The sequence below is a fragment of the Varroa destructor genome, unplaced genomic scaffold (assembly GCF_002443255.2).
Source record: "Varroa destructor unplaced genomic scaffold, Vdes_3.0 BEIS01000004.1, whole genome shotgun sequence".
Taxonomy (NCBI): Eukaryota; Metazoa; Arthropoda; class Arachnida; order Mesostigmata; family Varroidae; genus Varroa; species Varroa destructor.
In genome coordinates this window covers 47,252,533-47,263,255 of record NW_019211457.1, presented here as the reverse complement: position 1 = coordinate 47,263,255, position 10,723 = coordinate 47,252,533, and positions in this window count along the sequence as shown.

Genomic DNA, 10,723 nt, shown 5'->3' with positions numbered 1-10,723 from the left:
CCGAAGACCAGATCGAAGCCATTTTGCCATCAGGGGGGACAGAGGTACATTAAATAAGCTCATGTACATATTTCTAGAATAAGCTCTCAACTGCCTTATTTTTAGTTAAGTTAGATGTTAAGTTAAATTAGATGAGCAAGATCGAATGTTATCGCATAAACTAAGGATTTCTTGGAAAAAAAAAAGCATCGATAGAAAATCTTTCATTATTTAGGTGTCCATCGAGTTGACGTAGCGGCGGCTCAGAAGACTTGGGACTATAGCGCGTCCGATTCTGTTTCCATAGAGATGACGCGAACCAAAGTGATTCAGCACTTGAAGTATTAACGATAAAATAATTTCATCTTGGTGTACGGATGTTATTGACTAACTAATGATTTGTGTCCAGCCATCATTAACTGGAAAAGTGAGATAAGAAGCCTAAGATGTAAAACAGCTTCTCTGGAAGCATGACCTTGTTAGCCAAAACTCCTTTATTGCAAACATGTCATGAATCCCTTTGTTGCTTATTATTTTATGTAGCACAAACTGAGGCATTAACTCACTTCTCGGACATAGGTGCAGATCTGTTTCTTTTTCAATGGTACTCGTCATCCGCGCGAGTTTCCATAATTATCACAAAAGGCACGTAAAGGGTCGTATCAAACTAAGCAGGCCTCGCACGTGCTGCCTTTCTAACGAACTCGCGGATAGTAGGTGCGCAGACGCTATATGAAACTAACTCGAAGTCGACCCTACGTATTCACGGAATTGCGTAATTGAAAGCTACTGCTACATACATAGCCTTCAGATTAGAAGGCTTCAGATTAGAAGGCTGAGATACGTTTGAAAACGACTAATCGGTATTTTAACGTTGCCGTTGCTACTGCTTATCTTCGCAGACGTAATGAAGGTTTTACCTATTTGAAAAATCGTATAAAAAAGCTTTGCTGTTACCTAGTCTCATGGTTGCTAGCGCAGTTGTGCGGGGTTATTTACAACGCATAGGAGGCAGCCAGGGGTGCGCCAGCTCCCCGAGAAGATAAGCAGCTGTTGACAGCTGCACTAGTGGGAACATTGCTTTGAACTTTTTTCGGAGCTTTATAGCCCGGAACTTTGTCCTATTAGCCTTCTCATACTGAAAGACGATGCGTATTCACTACGGGTTCTTAGAACTTTTCCTACTGCCCTTGCATTCACGGTGGAAGATGAAAGGACTAGCATTGACGAAACTGATGGTGGTTCATATGATTATTTATGTGCGGGTGGCAATAACTGCACTGGATTACAAAAGACCAACTGATAATAATTATTAGGAAGAACAACAACTAAAAAAGCTTAAGGTACAATCTGAATTCTTACACGAACAAAGACGTTCTGTTTTCGGTTTAAGGGTCGATAATCAGCAGGATGTACAAGCGGCAGCCTGTAGTTGGCATCTTCCGTAAAACCAATCCGGCCAAATCTTCTATCACACCCGATTTCCCACATACAGATTTTTTTTTATTATACAGTAATTTCTTCTTTATATTATTTACACCATTCACACCTGTTCGACCGAAAACGCCAACGACTACGGGCGCAGAATGTATTGGTTTTACGCATACAAGTTATTCTGTGCTCAACAGGAAAGCCGCACGGACATGCCATGATTTGCACGCACAGTTTTAGAAAACCTTAGGCCATCACTAGCCTGAATGCGGCAGGCTACATTGCACTGGAGCCAGCCATCTGATGGGATGTCTAACGGACGTAAAACTCGAAACATAAAAGCTACATTGAGTAGTCATATGATCCGCATCATGTGTGATTGGCCTAAAATGGCGTTGAAGTCAACATCCCTATCACGCACCTTCATTGTTACTGTTGCATTTATATGACGCACTGGACAGCCCACCACTCTACTGGACCAGTGACGCGCAACGTGAAGATATCTCAGCGGAGAAAAAACAGTTGCGATTATTCTGCGGATCAGTACGCCTGAGCGGCGACCCATGGGGCTCTGCTTTCGACCCAGCCCAGTTCGTACGCCGAGCTCACCATTCATTTCAGTTGCACTTTCATCCTTGTAGCTGATTGTTATCACGTGCGTAATACTTTTTTAAACATTGGCTACCTTGGTAAAAAAAAAAAATACCAGAAAATACATTTATTTCATCTTTTGCTTTTGATAGCGGGGCCCTTGGAAGGCGGACTATATGGTGTTAGGCCACATCATGGGGGAGAGCATATTTGTGTTAGATTGATTCGTTTCGCTTGCTATACTCTATGTCTACAAGCCCAGAGCCATCTATATTTTTGTGCGCAGCTCTCCCTCCGTGTTGCGTTATATTCTATGTGCGTCTCTAACGGATGGCGTGTTTTTCAGCTATTTTTAGATTGAACAATGCACAAACCCTAGACCGTCGAAGCCTTCGACGGTTGCCGGTGCTTTTGTTTTTAAAATCGTATTTGAAATTCCAAAATGATAAAACACGGATCCTAGTAGAGTCAGTGGATAGCATTAACATAGTACTACAATTCTGTACGCATTTGCGGTGGTAAATGGAGCTTGTGTTTTAGGTTGACGTAGAAATCATCGATTCCTGAATCTTTACAGGCTTTACTAGTCGGCGTTCCGGTGCAATTTACTAATATGATATTCCTAGAAGCTTATTTCTATTTAGTTTCTAGATTTATCCCAGGTTAACTTACTGATAAAGTTCCGGGCCCTGCAAGAAATATTGCAAATTACAATTATAGCCGCGACGGTTCACCAACTTATGTTACGAATCGCATTAGCTTTTAGAAAAAAGGGTTTATATACGTATCGTAAATACGTGTGTGACATATCAGTTATCAGAAGTCACGACGTAGATGAGGACGGCCATTTACAAAAGCATCTGTTTCTTCATTTACGCAAAGGCAATGCTTCTTTCAAAGCATTGCCTTTGTATAAACGAGCTGATCTGTCAGCACAACATTTTTCACACAAAATTAATAGCAATTCTAGAAAAAAACGAACCATTTTTCATCTGCCTTTAAACGTTACTAATTCTCAGTACCGGCTGAGTATATTGTGCATTTGTGTGCATCATCGTGAAGGGTCGGATATCGTATTCATAGTTGAAATGCCACCTCAGATGCAGACGACATCATATATAGTCCGTATTTGCTAGTAATATGTAAGACTGAGTTTTTGTCAAGCTATAAAATCAATAAAAACTTCGGACAAAATAAGTTCAAGGCCGCATTTTCTTCAATCATCAAAATCATTAGAACTGAATCTCCTTTATCCATTCAGATGCCTGGAACCTCAGTATATCAGGCAAAGTTACAACAATACGTGGCATCGATACTGACCCAGAGGTATAACAGCTCAAATCTCAGCTTACCTTGTCGAACCCGGTTTCCTTATAGCACCTCAATTATTTACGTATTTAGCGATTCTAGGTCATTTTTTGTCTATATTATACTAACAACAATATTAGTATAAGTACAAAGCATATCATAAGGGAGGAAAATGCTGTACAATGCCCGTGCTTCAGAAACAGATCAGCCATTAGATAAACACAGCAGGCCTCATATAGGTACAGGTTTATTTGTGTTTAAGTCAAGATGCCGTTCTAACTAGAATCAACGAATGTTTACAAGCTCTTTTATATATTATGTGTTAATATTGGCTAATGTCTCATTGTAGTGGTAGCGGTATAGCTGAAAAGAACCGGGATCTTTAGCAGCAACGAAGTGCTTATAAATGGAATGCGGGAATTGATCATCAAGCCAACGCTGGGAACTGCTTTTTTCCACCTGCGAACCCTGGTGGATTGTAGCCTAAGTACGTGGGCCCCATTCTTGATACTCCATGATATTTTTACCTAAAGACGTACTAACTGGCTGGCTGGCCGTACCAATCTTTCGGAGGCTTTCGAATACGGATCTAGATAAAAAAGCGAATATATTCTGGGATATGGGTTATGCCATCTCTGGACAAAAACTCTTGCAGCTTTGCAACGATTCGGATCTCAATAATGAGCTCGTTAGAGCTGTGTTAATTTTTTATCCAAAAATCACCTATCGTGTACCAGGCAAGGTGTTTTGTCGTTTAAATAAAGCAACGTGTAGTTCAGTAATCGTAGAATTACGAGTTACCCAATTTACTTTACTTGCCAACAATACATTCTTCGTGGCAGAGAAAATGCGGACGAGTGCATCGGTGCGCGTTCCACCCAGTCGACCCAATCCGATCAGATTTAGAAGGCACGAACGAGTAAAAAAGAGAACTATGATGAAAAAATGAGAAACAATAAGTGGGTAGGACAGCGGATGTCCTTGACATCAGACGTAGCATGCTATAGTCGTCAGCATCTCGCGTCTGAATTTCAAGCGTTAAACTAATCAGGTGTGCACTTACTCCAGCGAACTCAACAGATTCAATTGATTCCCTCATCGACAAAGTGGAATCGGCTCTAGAATAATATATCTATTCGATCTTAATTAGGAATAAAAAACTGTGGGATAATTTGGACTCTTGGGAAAAATGCTGCGAAGTACGTTTTAGTTGGCATAGGTTCTTAATTTAGCTATATATATATATATATATATGTGTGTGTAGTGAAATAATCAAACTGTTTCAGACAAACTAGGATCACTTTCGTTTTCGAACACAGACCCACTTCCTTTTACGTATTAGCTATTATCTGGCCACTCAGTCTACGCGAATAACCTCAGAAGTATCACAGCAGTATGCAACGGTACCCAGTATTATCGAGTACTACAACCACGTAATGCGCCCAATGCCCATTTCAGTGATTGTTAAATGATATTTATGTATGAGCCGATATGCTATAAAGTAGCGGCGTTTGTGAAACGCTCTCAACCATTTCCCTCAGGGAACACAACAGCGAAATGAACGAGGTTTTTAAAAGTGTTACCCAGCAAATAAGTCTAGCGTTCGAGTTGGGCAGAAACTGGACCCAGATCACTCACATACGACAAACCCTAACGCTGAACAAGAAAACAGAATTGATGCCTCTACGGATTATCACTTCTACCATTATCTTTGAAGCATATAGTTATAGAAAACCGCTGGAAGATACTTTCGAGATATACGTAATAATAATAATCAAAACATATGCTAGCCCGATATATCGAGACCCTTAGGGTACGCCCAAGTTTTGACGATAGCAGTTACACATTTCAACCATACGTCTTCATCCTTATTTTTCATTGACACAGAAGAGTGACATCAATTTGGAGAAAATCTGCCTTTATGCGCTGATACAAGCAGCACATATAGCAGTAAACAACCAACAGAAGTGTGACGGGCCTTCGAAACATATGCTTAGTTTATTTTAATGTGCCACTATCGCTCAGGCGAGCAAATACCTGTGCTGATATTTTCAGAACACTTTTCAAGAGAAGATCCGAATGAACCGAAACGATTGCGTTTTTGAAGAAGCTATGTAGTCACATATGCCATCGTGAGGGCAAGGCACGTGTCTGAAAATATAAGCGGCATCCCTCATCATAGTCCTTGTTTTTTTTTGTTAACTCTCGCTGCCTTGCTTGGTTTTGCCCTGCTGCGGTTTCGAAATACGCCAAAGGTCGTCGCACTCCCTATAGACCAGTTTAAAATGTCTTCCAGGACGAAAGAAAACCAGCTGCTATACTATTGAAGCTCCATAAAGGCCCCATCGCTCTCAAGCATCGATCAATGCCCTTGGCTCCGGAACTCTTCCTGAATCAACGCAATCCGAGTGCATAAACGCTGAAGCATATAAACAAAGCTTCGCGGTCGACATTACGTAGAATTATACACGTCCACAAGCTATTCTTTCATCGAAGAACACGACCGGTTAGACGTGGTTACATCTAGCAATCAGCTGAAAGATTGAATTTTATCAGATATAGAGCAATACACGCAGCAGTACGTAGTGCTATAATGTAGACATACTGAGCGAGTTTATCTATACACACATGTTCATTAATGCAAAGTTATAAAGAGATGTGTAAAAATTTATTTGCGGTGTCTCTAAAAAGCGAGCCAAACGATAGAGGCGAGTAGGGCGGCTCCATCAACGACGGACAAAAACAGATCATTGGTCTGTGAAGAGACTGCGCTTGTTGCTCACCTGCACTCGGAACTGCGTCTTCATTTATTAGGATTCACGTGTTCGCAATCGTACAAAATCCAGGGCATTAAACGTTCACAGGCATATGTTTCATTATGTTAACACATTTGACATTAATATGACAAACGTTGGCAAACGTTGAACGGAGATACAGATCAATTTCTTATGTGGAACAGTTGCTTCACGCGCCATTTTGCTTACGGGATACCATATCTTGCCAGTTTGTATTTACGACTTCTTCTATAACTTTATTCGATTACAATCACATAGACTATGAGTTTCTGGTAGGCAATACTGTGAGAAAACAGTCCCGCTACACTAGAATATCTAGCTCGGTTTGTTGTACGCCACTGTCTCTAAAATATGCTGATCAAGGTCCCTACAGCTTTAAGCATTTACAAAAAGTTGAAATACAATGGTGGTCGTCTGGTGGAGAAACTTCCGTACGCCTTATGCTGCTGTTATTTTTTTATCTAGCGCGTCTAAGAAGAATTACCGTTTTCTGACCGTTTGACCGTCGACAAACTTAAAGCAGATATTTTTCGTATTTTTAAGATAATAACATACGCGCCGCTTCGATCTGTAATTTGCTCCCATTTTTCGGGTAGCCACTGTGGAACTTTTGTGAAGAATTGTAACAAGTAGGTTTCACGTTCCTCTTGTCAACTTAAATCAACACGATTAAGCAAGTTCTGTAGTTGCCCAAACAGATGATGATAGTCTGATGGCGCAAGATCCGTGCTGTACGGCGGATGCATTCCAAACTGCCAAATTCGATGCTAAAAATGTATGTGGTCGGGCATTGTTATCGCGGATGACATTACCCTTTCTGTGAGTTAGTTTTAACCGATTTTTTTTGACTGCCTCTTTTGTAATATCGGTAATCGTTGATAATAGTGGTACGTATCAATCGTTTTGCGAAGCAGCGGTCGCAGTAGCGGCAACCCATAATCAACAATTCATTTTCAATCCCAACAGCATTGGGTCAATGTGGCCTTTACCACGTTTTTATTTACACTTTTCGTTAGTCGTCATGAACCGCTTTAGAAATGGGTTTATCTCGTTGCCTTTCTGTAAGGTTTCAACGATGGAGATACGATTGAGTGAGTGTCTTTGCGTCAACTCGTGTGGCACCCAAACGTCGAGCTTCTTTTTCTGTCGCCAGCCAGCCTTTTTAGGTGGTTCAAAACTGTTTGGCGATGGGTCTCTAGCTCCTCGGCGATATCACGGCTACTCGTGTGTCGTTCTTGCTTGACTTTCGTTGTGATTTTATCAACTTTACTTTCCAAACAATAAATCATTACAAGGAGCATCTTAGGCCGCCTCCTTTTTGATAACATACCTTGACCATACACAGCCCAATTTTTTCAATAGATTTAGACAGTATTTCATTTTTTGTGACAATAAAACTGTGAAATATAACGAATCTTTGAAGGAGATTTTGTCATCTTCAAGATGCTCTATGTTAAGTCTGAATTAAGGCATTTCAATAACTTTAGGACATTCAATACAGTCAAGTCTCTGTCTTCGAACGACACAAACGCCAATGCGATCCGTTTTATCTGAAATATGTGATTCTAAAGCTGCTTAACTATATAAACGGTCAATACTTTTTTGACAAACCTATCTACCAGTCTATGAAAGCGCTCGCGCACAAATCGACCTAAAGGTTCCCGAGGTTGGTGAACCAGATAGCGCGAAGTGAACGTTGCTTATTCGATTTGGCATTACCGTGGCTGTTCTGAGCTTGACCTGAATTGTTATAAGCAGACCCACAATAAATGGTAGCTTTCGTAATTGAACTATATGTACGATCTAATTTGAATGCAATTACTTCCATTTGTTGCGCCCTTTGCCAGCTTTACGATCACTCTTGGCAATGGCTGGAATGAACTGGCGACACCTATACAACGGCAGGCCGACAGCTTGTATAAGTCGTAGCCTCCAAGGGCGTCCATTTATTTTTGACCTTAAAACATGGCAGGTTCCATGTCTCGCCGGCTATCATCGACATGATATCATCACTAAAATAATAATTTGTTCGTCCTGATTATAATAATACAATATAAATGCTCTTTGATAAATGTTCACGTTTGAGCGTATAGGAAAACTTGGTATTTACATCTCTAGCTGGCCCAGAATATGCTAGAGGACTAATTAATTTATAAGCTCTGCGTACGTTCCTGCGGGGGGACACATACATCCCGGCCATCCTGAAACTAAACGGATCTTTGTAAGTTCCTTTTGTAAATTCGAGACCAAAAGACGCTTTGCTGATAACCGTTGTGATTCTTGTTAGAATTAGATGCTGGAAAACGGACATATGACGAGCTAAAACGTTTCAAATTTTGTTTCCTTCCCTATTAATGCGAGTCATACCGCATTTCGTTGGCAAGCGTCCCACCGGAGCTTCTTACGTATTTCAATTCCCGACGCTCATCAATGGCAAGCTGCGTCCAGGTTTACACTGAGTCAGACATGAAACAAGGCGACGTTGGTGCTGCCTTGTATTGTCTGCTCGCAACTAGGCCAGCGCGTTAGGAATCAGAGCTGAACAACTAGGGTATTTGTTTCTCCGCGATAATTATAATAATAGACAAGGAAAAGTCTGTGCAAGCTTACAGACTTCTTCTAGTTTTAATAGGTGCTACCACTTGGCTGGGAGTGGTTCTATAATTCGGGATTCACTATTTGCTGAAGTCAGTTTATCAAAGATCTTTGCAAGTAAGAGAAGCCTGGAAAAACTTTTACTGCATGAAGTTCGTAAGAGCACTTGGCGGAGTATTATGGAACGTGTGGAAAGAAAAAAGCTCTCAAATGGGATATTCCAGTGGCAAATGTAGGTGTCTAAAGGCCTATCAATAATATTCATATTATGAGTATATACTATAATAGTAGTAAATGATTGTAATCCACTTATGAAAAAATGTTAATCCAAAGGTAAAATAATTTATGTGACATTTTATAGCTGTTGTAAATGAATGCGAGCCTTCCAGTTGAAATTATACGGGATTCGACACAACCAAAGGAAACTGAAGCGTAACTAGTAAAACGAATGATATTCGGTGAATAGAGCTAGACCATACATACTTTATTCCACAAAATAGCACTGCATTCTTTTTTTAACCAGGTGATTGGTTTACGGGTGCTCACAATAATGTCACAATTAGGTGCATACCTAGGTGTCGACGTCTTTTGTAACTTCAATGCGTACATTTTCTGCATATCCTGAACTGGACATGGTAAGGGCAAGTGTAGGCGTATCAAACATCGTAATCGGTTTGGGGCATATGAGAGACGGTCTTCCTCGGTCTTATCATACGATTTCCCGCGATTTTCGTTATAGGTCATATAATTATGTAATAAGGGCCTAAAGAGTTGGACGAATGCAAATTAAGGCCAGCGAAAATTTTTGTATTGGTAATTAGTCCTAAGCAAATGACAAGCTAGTGCCATCAACGTCGTCTTGTCCTATGCTCAATTTCGCATGCAGTTCTTTTAAGGAGACAAGTAAAAATACATCGCGGTTTCCTGAAACGTTCCTGTAGATAGTAATTTTCTATCCAGTAGCTTAGCTAGGTTTTAAATGGTATTTCTATCTACTTAATCAAGCCGATTTGACAGCATTACAATTGAATACGCGAAAGGCTACTCTCGCGTTCGGGAAATTCTGATAAGAGTCACTGACCCCAAAAACCTAGCCGTTTACGTAATTTTTAAACACGGCGTTGTCTGACTTGGGCGTTCATCCCATGGCGACGAGTGTAAGTGAACGTATATTTCCCGTGAAATTTCAAAACCCAGCTTGTTGTTCTTAAATAATTATACCATGACTCCTTAAGCAAAAGGTATTCGACCAGCAAGAAATCTCTTTAATTAAAGATTTTAAATAAATAGTTATCAACTTCTGATTTATCCTTAAACCGTTTGTTTGACATTCTCACCTCTGCCACGTGTTTGCAATATCATTATATTACTGCGCATTTTCTACATCCGCCTTGAAACTATTCTCAAAAGAACTAAGACCAATAGGCAATTTAGTGTTTGAGATATACAAAAAAAAAAAAAAAATATATATATATATATGAAGTTTGCAGTTCGCACAGTATCAAACAACATTGGATTTCTGTTAAAAGCGCATTTATATTCTCGAAATTGTTCTTTGTTTCATTTAAGCAGACGAGTCGTGTCGTCTGCTTTGAAATTATTTTGACAAACACTATATATACATATAAAAGTGAGAGGGAAAAAGTTGTTCTGCGTTAACTGTGTCAGAACCGCATTTGGGATATTCTATGATACGACTAAAAACGGCTTTAAAAAATTGCATTCATCATGTCCATTTTTTAAAGGCTAATCCAAGGGAAAGCGTATACTAACAGAGTCTATTTCAACTGACAGTATTTTCATACTATTCGTTTGATTATCCCGAGTGAAAGGCTTTGGAGAATATTTCCATTATAATAAGAATAATTAAGTTTGTCTCGAGGGTCTTTATATTATATTCGATAAATTCAAATCCAGCGTATGGGATTCTCCTCACACCGATACTTGACAACTTGACTTGAGGCATTGGTAGTCTGAAATCTAGCACTTGTGCCGCGACCTGTTTTTGAATTACTTCTACCACG